Source organism: Tamandua tetradactyla, chromosome 6 (assembly GCF_023851605.1).
Source record: "Tamandua tetradactyla isolate mTamTet1 chromosome 6, mTamTet1.pri, whole genome shotgun sequence".
NCBI classification, from domain to species: Eukaryota; Metazoa; Chordata; class Mammalia; order Pilosa; family Myrmecophagidae; genus Tamandua; species Tamandua tetradactyla.
In genome coordinates this window covers 126,367,121-126,386,705 of record NC_135332.1, presented here as the reverse complement: position 1 = coordinate 126,386,705, position 19,585 = coordinate 126,367,121, and the positions used below count along the sequence as shown (strand labels likewise).

Sequence of the window (19,585 nt, the reverse complement as noted above, 5' to 3'; positions counted from 1 at the left end):
TTGCATTTAATTCTTGACCACCCTTATATAAGTTTACATCACAAGATAACTCCTGTATCAATGTTCTTCATACTAATATCCTTATTAGAGGCCACTTGCTAGAAACCCACCCCCTCACAGAGCTATTGTCATGGTCAGGTTCATGTGTCAACTTGGCCAAGTGGTGGTTGGGCAAGTGCTGGCTTGTCTGTTGTGATGAGGACATTTCATAGAATTAAATCATGATCATGTCAGCTGCATCCACAGCTGATTCCATTTGTAATCAGCCAAAGGGGCATGTCTTCTGCAATGAGTGATGCTTAATCTAATCACTGAAAGCCTTATAAGGAGAACTCAGAAGAGACAGGCTTTTCCTGGTTCAACTGGTGAGCCTCTCCTGTGGAGTTCGTTCAGACCCTCCATCGGAATTGTCGGCTTCACAGCCTACTCTGCGGATTTTGGACTTTGCATCCCCGTGGTCACGTGAGACACTTTTATAAATTTTATATTTGCAAGTGTTCCCTGTTGATTCTGTTTCTCTAGAGAACCCTAATACAGCTATCATATTTGCCATCAACAATTCCAGAGACTATTTTTTAAATGCATGGAAGAATTTAAACAAATAAGTCTGATCAATTTAATATGATATTTGAAATGTCACTTAAGACAGCCAGAAAATGAGTACGTGGCAGAATATGTTGGGTTGGAGAGGGTGTGTAGTGAGATTTGCAGAAGGATTCTGAGCTAAGTATTGAAAATATAAATTAAATAATAAAATCCCAAGAGAATGTTAAATTGTAAATTTTTTAAATATTTTTTAGTCCTGTCTTAAATTCAATAACTGTAATAAAATTTTATTTTCACCTCAAAACAATTCTTGACTGCAACCAATATCGCTTTAAAAAGTGACAGTTTTTATACTCTTAACTTCTATTATATCTGCAAATGAGGAGCATTCATTAGGGAAAAAAATGGAGCCAAATATTTCCCAGTCACCATATTTCTACTGACTCTTGTTTTCTAAGAACTGGGCAATAAATGGAATCACTAGGTGCTTTTTCTCAATTCCTTGAAATGGTACAATTGTATATGGCACTGCTTGATATACAATGCCATTGTCCAGGGTTCCAAGTCAGAGCTTTGAGAAAACAACTTTATTTTGGAGATAAATACATATTTATAATTTTCCATGAGTCTTCCAGCTACAATAGTAACAAAACAACTTTAATAATACAACTGTACTTGGTAATTGAAGTATGCACTGGCTATTCCAATGTGATACTTTCTATTTTTTTTTTGATAGCCTTCATAGGTATTTGTGTGTATGTGTGTGTGTGTCTACATGTGTATTTGTTATGTAAGCCAAATATGTTCCTTGTATGTAATTTAGGAAGTACCTATGAAATAAGAAAGGAAGTAATTCTCACAATAGTCTCATTGTTCTCATAATTACTGTCAATACTTCAATATACCACCTTGTATATTAAATGTATTTAAGATTTTGTATACGTTTATCTATACACTTGGATATATACACTTTCTCTAGAAAAAAACAAAAATGCAATAAGCAATAATCCTGCTAATGGAGCTATTAGGCAAATTAATTAAAACAAATTATGATTAGAGCAAGTACTCAGAAAGCTGCAGATAATTTTTTTGTAAAAGTTAAGAGGCAGGAGGAAATTTCTTTATCTGGGTGTGTAGGAAAGTTAGCATTTGTGCTCTTTTTTTTTTTTGTTCAGTTTAATGTAAAAACGTGACCATGGTGATACCACAGCCCGCAGTGGCCTGAGGAAGAAGGGGCTATGGAGACAGATATAGGCTATGCTTCCTGTACACAGGATAGTAGCAAGCCAAAAAGAAAAGCTCATGTAATATTTGTTGAACATACAAAGGAGTGCACCGAGTTTTTCACTTTTAAGTAAATAACCATCTAATTATTCTATACTTGAGCACAGGGATGTACTTTAAATGACTGGCCCACTTAAGCTCACTGTGTCTTGGCCTTGTTTTGCTCAAGGTATTCTTTAACTTGATGTGCCTTATTTAGTAGAGGAAAATATGTTTCAGGAGAATTTAAATTACTTTAAGAATATATAGCTCATACTGGCAAGGTCATGATGGAAACTGAGCTTGTTAAACACTCAATTTAACAATTTTCTATTGTAAAAAAATTTTTTCCACATGTATACAGTCAATGTCAAATCAATCCAAACCAAACAACAACCAATATTTTCATTTTAATTTATACCGAGTGGCAACAAGTTACTTCTGATCTAGTTATTGTTTATGCTTTTATAAGTACTAAGCAAATGCTGAAATTGGGCAAAGAGAAAGACTAAAAGTATCTATGTTGCTCTATGTAAAGTATTGTGCACAAAAATTAGTTTGACCCCAATTATACCTGATGTTCTAGTTTGCTAGCTGCCAGAATGCATCACACCAGAGATGGATTGGCTTTTAATAAAAGGGGATTTATTTTTGTTGGTTCTTCAGAGGAAAGGCAGCTAACTTTCATCTGAGGCTCTTTCTTACATGGGAAGGCACAGGATGGTCTCTGCTGGCCTTCTCTCCAGGCCCCTAGGTTCCAACAACTTTCCCCAGGGTGACTTCTTTCTGCATCTCCAAAGGCCTGGGCTGAGCTGCAAGTGCTGAGATGAGGAATGCCCAGCTGCTTAGGCTGTGCTGCGTTGCTTTCTCTCATTTAAGCACCAGCCAATTAAGTCAAATGTCACTCATTGCAGCAGACACGCCTCCTAGCTGACTGCAGATGTAATTGGCAACAGATGAGGTTCACGCACCATTGGCTTATGTCCGCAGCAACAAGACTAGGTATGCTCACCTGGCCAAGTTGACAACTGAATCTAACTAATACACCTGAGCTATTTATTTCTGTAAACCACTCACTTCAAATTAAGATTTTTTTAGAACTCAAGGTATCTCTTTGAAAAGGTGGTAGAGAATTATTTTTGCACTATTTTGTGGCACATACTAAAGCGGCATAAAATTAGTGTGCCAGGCTTGTATTCATCAATCAGGTATTTCTAGGGAATTCTAAGAGATTCTGAGGCTCATATTAAGAAAATAATGCAACCATTCCTCCTTAAGAGTGCCTGTTCTAAAGGAGATCAACATAAAATCAGGCCGTCATAATGCAATTACAGAAGTTCTATAGTGGAGATAAAAATAAAGAAATATAAAAACTTCTATCATTGACTTGGTGTTGCTCTTATCTTTTATTCCTTAGTAATCAGTATTAAATTTCAAGATGAAACCAAAAGTATATGCCTCAGATATGGCGATTATTGCCCAGATCTCGTAGAATAGTTTTGTACATATATTAACTTTTTTTTCTTTATTAAAGAAGCTGTGAGTTTACAGAACAATCATGCATGAGATAGGATTCCCATATACCATCCTATGATTAATACCTTCCATTGGTGTGGGGCATTTGTTACAGTTGATGATAACACATTTTAATAACTGTACTATTAACTACAATCCTTTATTAAATTTAGGGCTCTCTGTTTGTGTTGTGAAGTTGGAATGGTAAACCGGTTTACTAATATTTAAACTCCCATTCTACTCAAGAAACTACAAGGAAAAAACAAAAAGCAACCGAGGCAGGCTGATGTGCCAAAGATCCCTCAGTGTTAATTAAGACACCTGCCTCCACGGGAAAGGGGGAGCCGTGATAAACAAATCATGCTGACACCACAAGTCTGCTTATCTTCACCAAATAGGCTCATTCCTACACAAACATTCTGCCAGGGCAGCCTTTGCAGATTTATGGCACCCAAGGACGCCCTTCCCCCACAGCTCACACTGTTCAGATCCTCCTTGCCGCCGCTTCTCGGTTTTCCCATCCCTTTCTTTGTTCTAAACAGGTATATACAGTTTCCCTGCCCCTTTTGCTTTGGACCGTAACTTGCTTTCAGCTCTGCTCCCACACCTGCCACTTAGCTCAATAAACTTATTCTGGACCTTGGTTTTCAGAGTCTGTTTTCAGCTTAACAGTGCAGCGTAGTTCCATGGATTTTGAAAACTTATATTCTATTACCTTTTATGCGACCTAATATGTCCCTTTTCAATCATATTCAGATATATATTTCCGTTAACTTTTTGTCTTTATTAGAGAAGCTGTGAGTTTACAGAACAGTCATGCATAAGCTAGGATTCCCATGCACCTCCCCGTGATTGACAACTTGCACCTATTACCATCTACTACCAAAAAATTCCCATCATTTACAGGATGGTGCACATGTTAAGCCTTAACTTCCCATTCCCGTCCCCCACTCCATTCCCTGGCAACCTATATTCTAAATACTGGCTCTTTGAGTTTACTTATTATAAGCATATTACAGCTTCTTTTTACTGTATATTTTTCACTACCAATATTCTGAAGTTTTTCTTCTTTCACTTGCTATCACTTCATTAACTTCAACGAAGAAAGCAAGTTTTTGCACTACAACAGTTTAGTCAATCTGTGCATATATTTGCAATACCTCCCGTGATAGCTAATACTAAACCAAGCCATTAAAATAAAAATTAAAAATCTAAGGTGGGCCACAGTGGCTCAGCAGACAGAGTTCTCACCTGCCATGCCAGAGACGTGGGTTCATTGCCCGGGTTTTGTCTGCCCATGAAAAAAAAATTAAAAATCTAAAAGTATCCGTAAGCATTTATATGAACATTTATATATTGTTCTCTATGTACGCTTATAAAACCCATTTATCAGATATGTCTCTTCTCTAGGAGTTTGAAAATGAAACATTAGCATTAACCATGGCATGAGAAATTGATTTTGTTTTGTAAACCTAAGTTGAGTCCAAATCTAATTTAGAAATGGAATAAAATGAAAGAATGGAATAAGTATATAATATCTTTGGGCAAAGGAATGAACTGAACCGGATGAACTTCCTCAGACGATGGTGAAGCTAAGCATTTATCATCAACCTGAATGGCTGAATTTTAAGTGGTCTTGTTTTCAGAAAGAATGGAGGTCAAAGGGACATTATCTGTGTATTGCAACTATTCCTAATCTGTTTCTACTCTCTTTAGCAAAAGGGAGGAACTTCCTTTATTGCTATGCTATTTCATACAGAGCATTATTTTGTTGATGGTCATTGAATTCATCCATTAACTCAATAAATACATATTTAATTCCTACTTTATGCAAGACATTATTTTAAGCTCTGGGGCTATAATATTGAACAAGGGAGAGTGCCTTTCTGTGTAGAGCTTAGATTTCATGGAGAGGAGAAAGGCAATAAGAAAGTTAAAGATTCAGTTTAATACCAGACTGTGACAAGTTCTAAGAAGAAAAATAAGCAGCGTAAATAAGGCTGTAAAGAAACTTGGAAGGAGACTATTTCAGATTGAATGGCTAGTGAAGATGTCTCTGAATAGATGACAACTGAGTAGAGATTTGAATGAGGTTAAGGGAATGAGTCCTACAAATATTTGAGAAAAGGACGTCTAGGCAAAGGGAGCAGAAAGTGAAAAGTCCCTGGGCTGAAATGTATCTGAAAAACTGCAATAAAGCCAACATGATTGTGACCAAGGATAAAACATAACTGCAAGCCAGATCAGGTTGGGCTTTTTAAGCCATGGGGTAGACAATGAATATTTTTCTTAGTGTGATGAGAAGCCATCGGTGGGTTTGATTAGAAAAAGTCAGATGATGCAGTTCCACAGATACAGCCAAATGATTGGTGTGTAGGCATCTATGTATGCATCTGCTTAAGTGATGTACTCTTGTTCTAGAATAAGTTGAGCTGAAAACTGTGAAATTATGAAAATGCTATGGCCTGAGGAGGTAGCCTTTAAGTAATTACCTGTCTGGGTCACAGTTGTCTACTTTGAGAGAGAAGGTTAATTAAAAGGAAAACATTATATAAATGAGATTAAGTACGTTTTCTGGCAGCTGACTAGGTGATGCTTTCCATTGTCAAAATGAGGTTAAGTTGACAAATACTGGGGTTGGCTGTGGATTATTCACTCAATGTGCAAGTTTGAATTTAGCCAGTAAGAACAGCATCAACAGAATAGTAAAGCAATGCATTTAAGTGTCAATGAAAGCTGTTACTACAAGTGTATTTCTGCACAATATTTGTACACATTTAAGAAAATATACTCAGAAATACCAAATTATTTAAATTAAAACATGACAATTTCAGAGTTATGTCCTTCCCAAATGAGCTAGCCATTGAAAACTACATTTTATATGCAGTTTTATTCTAATTTGATGTTTACATTTTTCTATAACTTGTATTTAATATTTTGGGATAAATAACATTTTATATATATATATATATAAACAAAATTTTCCTATTTTAATCATTTTTAAGTATGCTTTTCAACAAGATTAATTATATTCTCAGTGTTATGCCTCCTTCACCACCACCCATTATCAATATTTTTTCATTACCATAAGCAGAAACTTTGTACCTGTTAAACAATAATTCCCCATTTCCCTCTTCTTGGCCTCTGAGAACCTACCTAATCTACTTTCTGTCTCTATGAATTTACTTCTTCTAAGTATCTTGTATAAATGAAATCATAGGAAAGTTGTCTTTTTGTGTTAATGTTTGGATTATTTCACTCAATGATTTTGATGTTCATTCATATTGCAGCATGTAGAAGAACTTGATTCCTTATTGTGGCTGAATAATATTCCATTTTTATAGACTGAATTATGTACCCCAGGGTAAAAACAAAACAAAGCATGTTCCTGATCTTAATCACATTCTTGTGGGTATGAACCCATTGTAAATAAGGACTCTTGAAGATGTTGATTTAATTAAGAACTAGAGTCACTTATAAGCAGAAGAAATTCAGAAACAAGGAGAAAAGGCTACAGTGAGGAGTTAGAAGCCAGAAGTCAATGGAACCTGGAAGAGAAAGGAGATGACATCACCATGTGATAGAAAAGCCAAGGAACCCAAGGATGGCTGGCCAGCCAGAATGCTACCAACCCTAGAGGAAGTACACCTTCCAGCCTCTGAAACTGTGAGTCACTAAATTTCTGTTTTAAGCCAACCTATTGTGTAGTACTTGTCATAGCAACCGAGAAACTAAGATATCCATATTCAGTGTTGATAATGGTGCCATCTTACTAACATGTATTTGTAAATTCTGATTCCTTTGCTTCAAAACCCTGCTCAACTTGACTAAATCATACAAATTTTTGAAAATTAGGGTAAGGTTATTTCTTTTGAGAAGTGTTTTCTAACCTTTCATGTGACTTAGTCATTCAGTTAAGTAACAAATATATGTTGAGGATAAACTACATTCTTGGAACTTTTCTAGGCAATAAAGATAGAGTAGAAAAGAAGGCAGAGTATATAGTTCACCAATGGGCTATGCACTCCCAAATCCAGTGTACCTGCCCTTAAGGGCAGCACAAAGACACATAAGAAGAACATAGCATTTCCCATTGTTCAATTTTGTAATTGAGTATTTGTTTTGGACAAAGTAAATGCTGCAGTTTGCAAGGGATGCCATAACAAAGTGTCACAAATTGTATGGCTTAAAAACAACAGAAATTTACTGTCTCACAATTCTGTGAGCCTTTGACTACAAGTCTGAAATCAAAGTATCAACAGAGTCATGCCCTTTCTGAAACCTGTAGGGAGAATCCTCTTTTTAGTTTCTGGTGTTTGTTAGCAATCCATGGTGTTCCTTGGCTTGTAGATGCATCTTCCTCCATTTTCACATGAACGTATCTCTTGTTTTCATTTGCTCATTTCTTCTTCTTACAGGACAGCAGTTTTATTGAATTGGGACACATCCTAGTCCAGTTTGGCCTCATTTTCACTATTCATGTCTTCAAAAACTATTTCCAAATAAGGTCACATACATGGGATTAGCAATGATGAGTTGAATGTATTTTATGGGGGAGGTGTCATGAAAATATAATTGTCATAAACTGAAAGTATATCAAAATTAAGAGAATTTTTAGCACTTGAAAGCCGTCTGACATGATCCAGCTTTGTTTCATTGCACACTGCCAAAACAACCAATGCATGATGGTCAAGTTGAGGACATACAATATATTTAAAGGTGGAGGATACCATAATCTCTAAAGAGTCTCCTTAGCCTGAGAACCATTGGACTGCAGGTATTACTTTCATGAGTGGTTCTGGGAGCTTTGTCCAACAGGCGTTGAGTAGAGTTTCTAAAGCCAATGGTGGGAGCCACTGGTCACAGTGCTGCCATGAGCGTGCAGTGAATTTTTCTCACCACAGCAAAGTCATTAAAGCCAAGGGTCAGAGTAACCCGCCACTCACCAAGTAAGTTTGTGTTAGTGCCCATCTGGCTGGAATCAAGATGGCCCATATCATTTTTTTTGCACAGATGTCAGGTTATTTCTTATTAAGAAAATTTGCTTTTTAAATTTGTTTCCATTCTATTTGTGGTCGACATATTTACAATATTTGTTTTTTTTTTTTCCCTGAATTTGGTTACTCTGCCATTTAAGATGCAAGGTGATTAACATCGCTTCAATATATTAAAGGGGTCACACAATTCAACCTATAAAAGTAGGTTTGAGATGCCTTTTATACATTGAGTATATAGTTGGATATATGAATCTTGGGGGTACAGGGAAATCACAGATTTGATTATCAGTGAATAGGTAATGATGCAAGGTATGTAACTTAAGGATAAGGAGAAAGGATAGTTAAAGAGTTCTAAATACATAGTCTTAAGGCCTAGGGGCATTGAAAGAGAAGGAAGAATCAGCAAAGAATAATTAAAAGGAGCAGCCATGGAGGTAGGAAGAAAACTAGACAAGGGTGATGTTATGGAAAACAAGAACTGAGTTATCTGCATTGTAAATGTTGCTGAAAAGTCAAGTAAAATTAAGATGTGACTTCCGGAGAAGATGGCGGCTTAGTAAGACGCGCGGGTCTTAGTTCCTCCTCCAGAAAAGCAACTAAAGAAACAGAAACAATATGAAACAGCTCCCGGAGTCACGACAGAGACCAAAAAGACAGCGTACCCCATTCTGGAACGGCTGAACGGGCAGGGAAAATCCGCTGCGGTGAGATACCTGAGGGGCGCGCGTTTTCCCGGCCGGGCGGCTGGCGACTGGGGTCCCCTCCACACACGTGGCTCCCCGGTCTGACTGGGAACGTTGGATAGCGGGGCCCTCCCGTCATGCTTGGCGTTTCGGGCCAGCTGGGCAATTAGGACCGGCACTCTCCCAAGCCGCGGCGGCCAGCGACCCCCGCATCCACGCGCGGTTTCCCGGGCTGACTGCCGTGCAGACAGACGAGCGCCACGAGCGCCACCTACTGGTCAGGAAAAGAAAAACAGAGCCCAGAGATTCCACAGAAAAACCTTTCAACCAGCTGGGTCCCACACCCAGGGAAATCTGATCAAATGCCCAGACACCAGCAGAAAATAATGGATGACGCTCGGAAAATTGAAGATATGGCCCAGTCAAAGGAACAAACCAATAGTTCAAATGAGATACAGGAGCTGAGACAACTAATGCTGAATATACGAACAGAAATGGAAAAACTCTTCAAAAACCAAATCAATAAATTGAGGGAGGACATGAAGAAGACATGGGCTGAACAAAAAGAAGAAATAGCAAATCTGAAAAAACAAATCACAGAACTTATGGGAGTGAAGGACAAAGAAGAAAAAATGGAAAAAACAATGGATACCTACAATGGTAGATCTAAAGAGACAGAAGCTACAATTAGTGAACTGGAGGATGGAACATCTGAATTCCAAAAAGAAACAGAAACTATAGGGAAAAGAATGGAAAAACTTGAGCAGGGGATCAGGGAACTGAATGACAATATGAAGCGCACAAATATACGTGTTGTGGGTGTCCCAGAAGGAGAAGAGAAGGGAAAAGGAGGAGAAAAACTAATGGAAGAAATTATCACTGAAAATTTCCCAACTCTTATGAAAGACCTAAATTTGCAGATCCAAGAAGTGCAGCGCACCCCAAAGAGAATAGACCCAAATAGGCGTTCTCCAAGACACTTACTAGTTAGAATGTCAGAGGTCAAAGAGAAAGAGAGGATCTTGAAAGCAGCAAGAGAAAAACAATCTGTCACATACAAGGGAAACCCAATAAGACTATGTGTAGATTTCTCAGCAGAAACCATGGAAGCTAGAAGACAGTGGGATGATATATTTAAATTACTAAAAGAGAAAAACTGCCAACCAAGACTCCTATATCCAGCAAAATTGTCCTTCAAAAATGAAGGAGAAATTAAAACATTTATAGACAAAAAGTCACTGAGAGAATTTGTGACCAAGAGACCAGCTCTGCAAGAAATACTAAAGGGAGCACTAGAGTCAGATAAGAAAAGACAGAAGAAAGAGGTATGGAGTAAAGTGTAGAAAGAAGGAAAATCAGATATGATATATATAATACAAAAGCCAAAATGGTAGAGGAAAATATTATCCAAACAGTAATAATACTAAAAGTTAATGGACTGAATTTCCCAATCAAAAGACATAGAATGGCAGAATGGATTACGACCCAGCAATACCACTGCTAGGTATCTACTCAAGGGACTTAAGGGCAAAGACACAGACGGACATTTGCACACCAGTGTTTATAGCAGCATTATCTACAATTGCAAAGAGATGGAAACAGCCAAAATGTTCATCAACAGACGAGTGGCTAAACAAACTGTGGCGTATACCTACGATGGAATATTATGCAGCTTTAAGACAGACTAAACTTATGAAGCATTTAATAGCATGGATGGACCTAGAGAACATTATGCTGAGTGAGTCTAGCCCAAAACTAAAGGACAAATACTGTAAGGTCCCACTGATGTGAACCGACATTCGAGAATCAGCTTGGAATATATCATTGGTAACAGAGACCAGCAGGAGTTAGAAACAGGGTAAGATAATGGGTAATTGGAGCTGAAGGGATACAGACTGTGCAACAGGACTAGATACAAAAACTCAAAAATGGACAGCACAATAATACCTAAGTGTAATGTAACTAGGTTGGAACACTGAATGAAGCTGCACCTGAAATATGGTTTTTTGTTTGTTTGTTTGTGTGTTTGTATCTTTTGTTTTTGTTTTTTTTCTTTTTCCTTTATATATATATATATTATTAGTATTATTATTTTAATTCTCTTCTCTATATTAACATTCTATATCTTTTTCTGCTGTTTTGCTAGTTCTTTTCCTAAATCGATGCAAATGTACTAAGAAATGATGATATTACATCTATGTGATGATACTAAGAATTACTGAGTGCATTTGTAGAATGGAATGATTTCTAAATGTTGTGTTAATTTCTTTTCTTTTTTTGATTAATAAAAAAATTTAAAAAAAAAGATGATATTGGTTTTGGTGATGAGTAGGGAACAAGTGGCATTCATTGAAATTGTTTCAGTAGTATGATTAGGACAAGAGCCTTACGGGAGAGGCATGAGAAGAGTAAGAAAGAGGAAGCAGAGATAGAAAATGTAGACAATCTGGTGGGAGGAATTTTGCTGTAAAGGGAAATAGGAAAATCTGGTAATAGCTAGTGAGAGACATTGTATCAAGTGGGGTTTTGTGTTTAACACTGTTGAATTTGAGGTGTATTTTATGTCATTAGGGATGATCCCAAAGGGAGTAAAGAATTTATTAGGCAGGAATAAAAAGAGACACTTGTAAGAATAAAGTCTGGAAAGAGATTTGGAATACAAAATTCAAGATGAAGGGTAGCTAAAGATGGGGGATAACACAGTTCATCCCTGTAACAGAGAAGAGTATTTCACAAGAAAGTTGTGAAATTGTGAATAATGAGGTAACTTTCATTTTGTTCCTATACTTTTCCCTATGAAGTATAAGGTAAATTTTTAGTAGAGGAAGAAGAAGGCATATTTTTGGAGGTTGGAGGGGAAAATAAAAGAAAAGAAATCCTCAAGTTTCATAATGCAAAAGTCATTTAGCTCCAACCAAGATGGTGGTGTGAATGATCCTATGTGCTGTTCATCCAAAGAATCTTTAAACAACTAGCAAAAACTGGCAGAATCATCTTCCTCATAACTCTGGAAAACAGCTAAAGGATTGCAAGCAAACACTGCTTTAAAAATGAAAGTAGAAGCTTGTGACATCCTTGCTGGCCTTCCTTGGGGTGGTATGGAGTCAGCCTGCATTCCCAGTTTGCGTCCCTGGCCCTGTTCAAGAGGGAGCAGAGTAACCCCTATGTTGCATACTGGGAGACCTGTATGTCAGGACCAATCTAGTAGGTGGCAGTAGGAAGACTGAATCAGGGATGTTGTCTCCAGCCCACCCTCCCAAAACTTGCTTTGCTGGCTTAGCAGCTTGCAGACTTCTAAAGTAGAGTAAGAAACAATAAAGTCAAAGAAGCCTGGAGCAAAGGATTCTTGCTTGAAATCACTTAATAGAGCACAGGAGTAGGGAAGAAAGTCTATTTAATAAGGAGTAGGAGGGACATTTGAATTTCTGTAAAAAAGGAAATTCCTAAGGCTTGGAAAAAGATACAGGCTCAGAGCAGACTGAGAGAACTCAGAATATCATATTCACTTCAGGCTGATCATTTTGATAGAAGGGTTAAACTTTGAAGAAGAGTATCAGCCAACACAGATACAATTTGCAAAGACCTTGAAAATGTGTTTTGCTTAAGATTGTTTTTTGTTAACTCCTGGTGGAAGTCCCAGACTAGGCAGAGATCAGATGCATGAAGCAGAGACAAGAAGGAAGGGGGAGAAGGAAGGTTTATTAGCAGAGAGACAGCAGGGAGACACAAGAAATCAACTCTCTCCAACCTTGATTCTGGTGGGTAGGAATTTTAAAGGGAGTTTGTTCCAAGAGTGTAGGGGCTGGAGGGTGGAGGTTGAGCAGGGGAGTTTATTAAAAGAGTGCAGCCGCCAGAAGGTGGAGGTTGAATAAGGGAGTTCATCACAAGAAGGTAACTGTGGGGTTGAGGAATGCTGGTTTGGAAAGTCCCCAGAGGAGTGCCAGAAAGTTTTGAGATGTTAATTCTCTGTGGCAGTACTTTCCATCCTTGTTTGTTCCTCTGGCTCGGTTCTCACACATTCTGGTCTTTTTCATTATATAGAAAAAAAAATTCAAGGAGATTAGGAAGAGGTGGAGGATGGTGTGTGGAATGGGGGCATCAGAGTCAGATCTGGCTGCTTCCTGTTGTTAGGGGGAAACAGATGATGTGGTTTCCTTCATCTCTTCATTGGAATAGTAGAGATTTAGTTGCAATTGATCATATTGCTTATCGGAAGTATTGAGATACTGATATCTGTAATCTTGGAGAAGGAGAACATGATTCATTTGGGTTTGGGTTATGGATCTAATAGTTTTCTGTAGAAATTACATGCAGTTTGAAAGCCTATGGTCCTAGAGATAGAAAAAGGAGTATTAATAGGAAGGAAGTTAGGAATGGCAGGAAGATAGGCATCCAGGAGGAGGGTTGAAACCAGGATTCAGTTGATCATTGTCTAATTTTGACTGCTCTGTCTGCTAGACTTTTTGCTGCAGTTCTGACTATTCCTGACTGGTTAATGTACATTCTTCACCTAGGAAGAGACATAAACCTCCTTTCTCTACAGTGAGGACATCAAGTCCCCATCTATTATGAAGTGTGATAGCTGCTAGGGAATCTATTTGATCTTGTATTTGAACTATACTAGCAGCTATTTCATCTAGGCTTTGTCATCAAAGCCTAAATGAAAGCCATCAGAGAGTTGTTGGAAATGTGGAACCTATCCCTGTTCCTATTCCTACAGTTATTCTTAGTGTGGTGAGGAGGGAGATGAGGAGTGGTGTTCTGTGAAGTCAAATATGGGCTATGAGTGGGACCAGGAGGCTTTGGTTGTTGAGGGCTATATCAGTGTTGGGAGACAAGTAGATGAGGGTATAGCTGCCTGTCCATTTGGTAGGCAGACAGAGATAAGCAGAGGAGCCACAAAGAAAAAAGACCCCTTGGCCTTGTAAACAGACCCTTAAGTGCAGTGTGGTAGTTAGATTCAGTTGTCAACTTGGCCAGGTGAAGGTGCCTAGTTATGTTGCTGTGGACATGAGCTGATGGCATGTGAACTTCATCTGTTGCCAATTATATCTGCAGTTGACTAGAAGGCATGCCTGCTGCAATGAATGATGTTTAACTTAATTAGCTGTGTTTCAATGAGAGACTCAGCATAGCTCAGCCCAAGCAGCTCAGCATACCTCATCTCAGCACTTGCAGCTCAGCCCAGGCCTTTGGAGATGCAGAAAGAAATCACCCCATGGAAAGTTGTTGGAACCCAGAGGCCTGGGGAGATCACCCTGGGCCTTCCCACATAAGAAAGAAACTCAGTTGAAAGTTAGCTGCATTTCCTCTGAACAGGTGTATGTTAACTAAATAAATACCCTTTTATTAAAAGCCAATCCATCTCTGGTGTGTTGCATTCTGGCAGCTAGCAAACTAGAACATGCAGGAGAATAAATGTTGTAGTGAATATTTCTGTTGGCTGGAAGATTCATTTTCCCATACAGCTAGAGTTCTTGCCAGTGTCATTCCTTTCAGAGGTTGGAAATGGGAACGCATAGGTGAACAAGAGATTTGTGAGGCCACTGATGTCCAGGGGTATAAGTTTGATAGGTAAAAGGATTGACATGAGGTAGGTGAAGGAGTTTGGAGGGATGTCTTTGCTTGGGTGGAAAGTTGGGGGTGGGGCAGAGAATCAGACAGGCTGCAGGTAAAGTCCATTGGCTTCTGGGGATATTTAGTAGTTATCATTTTGTTCAGATGGTCTGAGGCAGGAGTGATGGTGATGGTTTGGTTACAAGCTCCAAGCCCAGTTAGGAAGGGTGGCCCCAGACTGGTCGGATGGGGATTGTAATCTGGCAACACATACAGGAGCTTGTGCTAGAAGAGGAACCTGTGTGGCTATGGGTCCAGTGACAGGAAGGGAGTGAAGTGAAAGCTTGGCAGTTTTATTACAATAAGTCTGGATTAGCTCTGAGGCCCAGTTTGCTGCCTTAGTGGGAGAGTTGCCTAGGAGGGTGTTGGCTTCATCTTGAAGGAGGGTGCTGATTTCCTTTTTGAGTGTTAGTGCACTTGGGATAGAAGGCAGAGGAAAAGGGGGTAGGGATGGCTGAGTATGCTGATGCTGAAAGAGAGAGACAGAGCCAACAGTCATGAACAAATGAGGAATTTGATTTTTTAAGAAGCTTTTGAGTTGGACTGAGTGTGGATTCAAAGTGTTGGGAAGATAAGAATTGTCAGATTGGAGTGGCAGCATGACACAAAGGGTAGGAGGAGATAAAAAGGAAGAGGGTGCCAGGGAGAGCAGTGTTCAAGAAAGTAAATCTATGCTGCATATTGAAAGAATGAAGATATAGAATTGAATTTCTTTAGGGGTGCAGTCCTGTAGGTCACCCTGTAACTAGATTTCCCAGATGAAAAGGTAAACTCAGCAAACCTATCAGGAATGAGGTGAAGAAGTTCAGGCCAAGGCTTTATTTCAGGGAGAAACAGAGCTACTTGGGCAGCGCTAAGAGAGAGAGAGAGAAAGAGAGAGAGAGAATCAGGAATCAGAGGTCCGTCTTGGCAAGAGATAGAGTTTCCGTGTGCCAGAAGGGGACTACTGCCCTAGCACTAGGATTTTCAAGAGGGCCACCCTGAGTTTAAAGGGAAAAAGGCCGAGTGAGAAGAAGACAGAGTCCCCCGAGAGCACTGACACTTACCCGAAAAAGTGACTGTGAGCCATGTTTTTCACGAGGTTAATCAACTAGAGACATCCTAAGTCCAATGATGACATGACAGCATTGTCCCCAGGATGGGTGGAAGGGGGTAACCCAATCCCAGAGGTCTAGGGTGGGGGTATAGGGAGGGCCCCCCTCCACAATGCTCAAAATTGAACGTGTCACAAGATAAAAGAGAAGTTGCAAGTAGGGCAGAGAAGGGGGTGAACTGGTTCAAGGAGGGAGGGCATGATGGGGTGGAGAAGGGAAAGTAATATCAAAAGGAAAACTACATAGGATAAAACACAACAAATGACAGGAAAGCCCATGGATTTGAGAATAGCTCTCCTCCCATTATGCTTGGAAAGGGGAACCCAATCACCCCAGGTCAAGAGTCAGGGGATTGGAAAGACCCCCCACCCCACCCCACCCCTTCCAGGGTTTCAGCACCAGAAATAAAAATTCCAGACTGGGAGGAGGTTGGCGACATGGGCAGAGACAGAGACACCAGCAGCAGCAGGAGAAGGAAGGTTAATTAGCTGAGAGACAGCAGGGAGAGTTGACTGAAAAAATCAATCTCTCCTACCTTGATTCAGGTAGGAATTTTAAAGGGAGTTTATTGCAAGAATGCAGCTGCCAGAGGGTGGAGGTTGAGTAAGGGAGTTTATTCCATGAAGGCAACTGTGGAGGTTGAGGAATGTCAGTTTGGAAAGTCCCCAGAGGAGTGCCAGAAAGGCTGAGGATGTTGATTTTCTGTGGTGCTACTTTCCATCCTTGCTTGTTCCTCTGGTTCAGTTCTCACATTGGCACTCAAGAAAATTCATTCAAATCACTAGCTAGGTACAGATTTAAGGAATGGACAGATCAGGGACTAAATCTGAGAGTTAATTTTGAAATATTAATGTATATAGTGTGTAACATAAGATTGCAAGACAAGAATCAGGAAATAATAGTCTATCCAGAGAAACAAGAAAAAATACAGAAACCATCAATAAAGAAGACCAGACTTCAGAAATACCAGACAGAGACTCTTAAACAAATGATCCTCAGTATACTCAAAGAGATAAAGGAAACCACTGAGGAGAAACTAAAGGATATCAGGAAAACAATGAATGAACAATATGAGAATCTAAATTATGAGATAGTATGCAGGTTTATAAGAGTTGTGTATCCCAGAAAAACCATTAATCCTCATTCAGTATTGTAGGGCAGAAATACTTTGATTAGAATGTGTCCTTGGAGATGTGATGTTCCTGGCTGTGGGCATGACCTTTTAATGAGATTGTCTCCATGAAGATGTGATGTGGCCAATTGCGGGCATCCACTTTTGGTTAGATGGAGATGTGACTCCACACATGGAATCCTTTAAAAGGGGAAACATTTTGAAGAAACATCAGATGGAGATGCTTGGAGAATAGTTGCTCCAGAGCTAACAGAGACATGGATATTTGGAGATGCTTAGAGTACTGACAGAGAGAGAGAGCAAATGCTGAGATATGGGTAGAGACCAGCAGGCATTGCTATGTGCCTTCCCATGAGATGCTAAGCAAGCCAGAACTCAGAGTGGTGTCCTGGAGGAGCTAAGTGAAGGCCTACAGATGCTTAGAGAGGAAACCACTGGCATCAGCAGCTGGAAGCAACAGAACCGAGAACAAGGACCACACATACCATCCACAACACTTCCCAACTAACAGGGGTATTCTGGACAGCTTCAGCCTTTCTTCAGGAAAGGTAATCTCTTGTTGTTGCCTTAATTAGGACATTTTCACAGCCGTAGAACTTATAAGTTATTAAATTCCCTTTTCAAAATCTGTTCCATTTCTGGTATATTGCAGTCCAGCAGCATAACAAACTAATACAGATAGTGAGTGTTAATTATACTGAGGGGTATGCAGCTGGGGTGAAGTACAACCATGATCTAATCTGGAAGTGAGCTAAATCAAGGCTGGGTAGCAGTTTTAGTAAATCTTGACTTCTCTATTTTTTTGCTTGTCTCCTATACTATCGCTCTCTGAGAATCCCAACTGAAAGTTTGGGGTCATTATTTGAGCCCATCCTTCTTGTTGCATCTTGAACTCCAATTTTGTCACCTCTTCAATGTAGGTCTACTGAGAACTTCCTTCTGCCTTTCAGTAGCTTATTGATTAGCTTTCTAGCCCTTTAGTCTGAGCAGCCCACAAGTTTTGTAAATACCTTCAGGAGAAAATTACAGTTTTGAGTTTACCTTTCTGCTCCTCTCTTCTTTTAGAAATTTTGGGTCCTTATGCCCTAACTCCCCAAGTAAAGGTTAAGAGGAAAAGTTTGGCATATTTTCATATGTTTAGCAGGAAAAGTTTGAAATCAGTTGAGCCAATTTATTTATTTTGTGAGCTAGAAAAATAAGGCTTAGAGAACATTCCATAATGTTCTCTTATGATCTCATAATGAGATCATCTTATTGAGTACAGAAATAGTCCTACAGTCCTGTTCCACTGGCAGCCATACCAGTGTTCTTTCTGTTCCATCTGGATAAGAAAAATTCCTTCCAGAATAATGTTATCAGTCATCTTTTAGAAAAGCAGATGTTGATAACTGAAGAATTTTGATTGATTTTAAAACATAAATGTATTGGAAATTATAAGACTAGATCCAATGAAAAGTACTGTCTTTAGAGATGGTACAATAAGCACAATTGGCAGAAAGACCATCACAATATGAATGGTTCTTAAAACTCAAGTTAAAATGAATTGTTCAAGCATAATTATGTATTTGAAAAAAGGTACAATTTCTAGATTAAATTCCTTTAACTCTCCTGGCAGCGACAAAAGTTTTTTGTTTTGTTTTGTTTTATTGTTAGTCAAAATAGATTTCTTTTGTCTTTGCAATGATTTTTAAATGCTTGAATACAGTGAATACATATAATACATGTTGTAAGCCCAGGTATTTCTTGTTGTTCTTTGTTTCTGTGCTGATATTTTTTAATACCCTACAAAGGGAATAATGCCACACTGCTATGGGACTAATGTTGAGATTTTCCTGCACTTAATCAAATTGATGACAATCACCCTTCCTCTTCAAGCCTAGAACAATTATTTAGCACAGTGGCATTTGGAAATTCACAGTGAGTACATTCTGCAGTGCAAACTGAAAGAATTTAAGACATCAAGTTAGCACCACAAATCTTGCAATAAATGATGTAAGATCTACCATTAAAAAAAAATCTGAATTAAGATTTTCACCACATTTTGCTTTGTGGCTTACAAATTTATGTTGAATAAAACTTATTAGGGGCTATGGTGCCTCAGCAGCGAGAGTTCTCACCTGCCATGCCAGAGACCTGGGTTCGATTTCCAGTGCCTGCCCATGCAAAAAAAAAAACTACTTATTAGACTATTTAGCATACATAATACAGATGATACATTTCACCTTAATTAATTTGGTTTATCAATTCATTAAAATATTATTTCTCGAGTGAATACTGAATGTCAGAAACATGGTAGAGTATTCCTTTGCATATGATACTTACATTTAATGAATACTTTACCATTATCACCTTAGTAAATACCTAAGTTAATGTAATTATTTTGCATACCACAAAATACATCTGCAAATACTTTACTCATAATATTTTATGTCAGGTATGCACACTTTGAAATGAATATTATTGGTGGCTGAAATTGGAAGCTGGAAGTGTTCTATTAAAATCTCTTCTATCAAATGCTATTTTTATAATATATTGATTCATTTTGAATCATTTTTATAACTAAATCTAGTGTACTTATATTGTATCTACTGGAAGACAACTTGAGAAAAGAATACATTCAGAGGTTTCCCAGTAAAAATGGCTTTAGAGGTTGACTCATCATTACTCCCATGTAAGGTAAAGTCATGTTTCTAGAGGTGTTAAGTGATTTTAACAGATTATAAATGTAGTTGTGGTAGA

General features: G+C 38.6%; 1 long non-coding RNA gene across 4 annotated transcripts in view; it reads right to left on the bottom strand.

Moving 5' to 3' along the window:
- LOC143686350 (uncharacterized) overlaps positions 1-18,025 on the bottom strand; it is a 158,722-nt gene extending 140,697 nt beyond the window's left edge. For all 4 annotated transcript variants that reach the window (XR_013177077.1, XR_013177078.1, XR_013177080.1 and 1 more), the window contains exon 1: positions 17,888-18,025. This is a non-coding gene — a long non-coding RNA (uncharacterized LOC143686350). The remainder of the gene's footprint in view (positions 1-17,887) is intronic.
- Between the last annotated feature and the right edge of the window lie 1,560 nt (positions 18,026-19,585).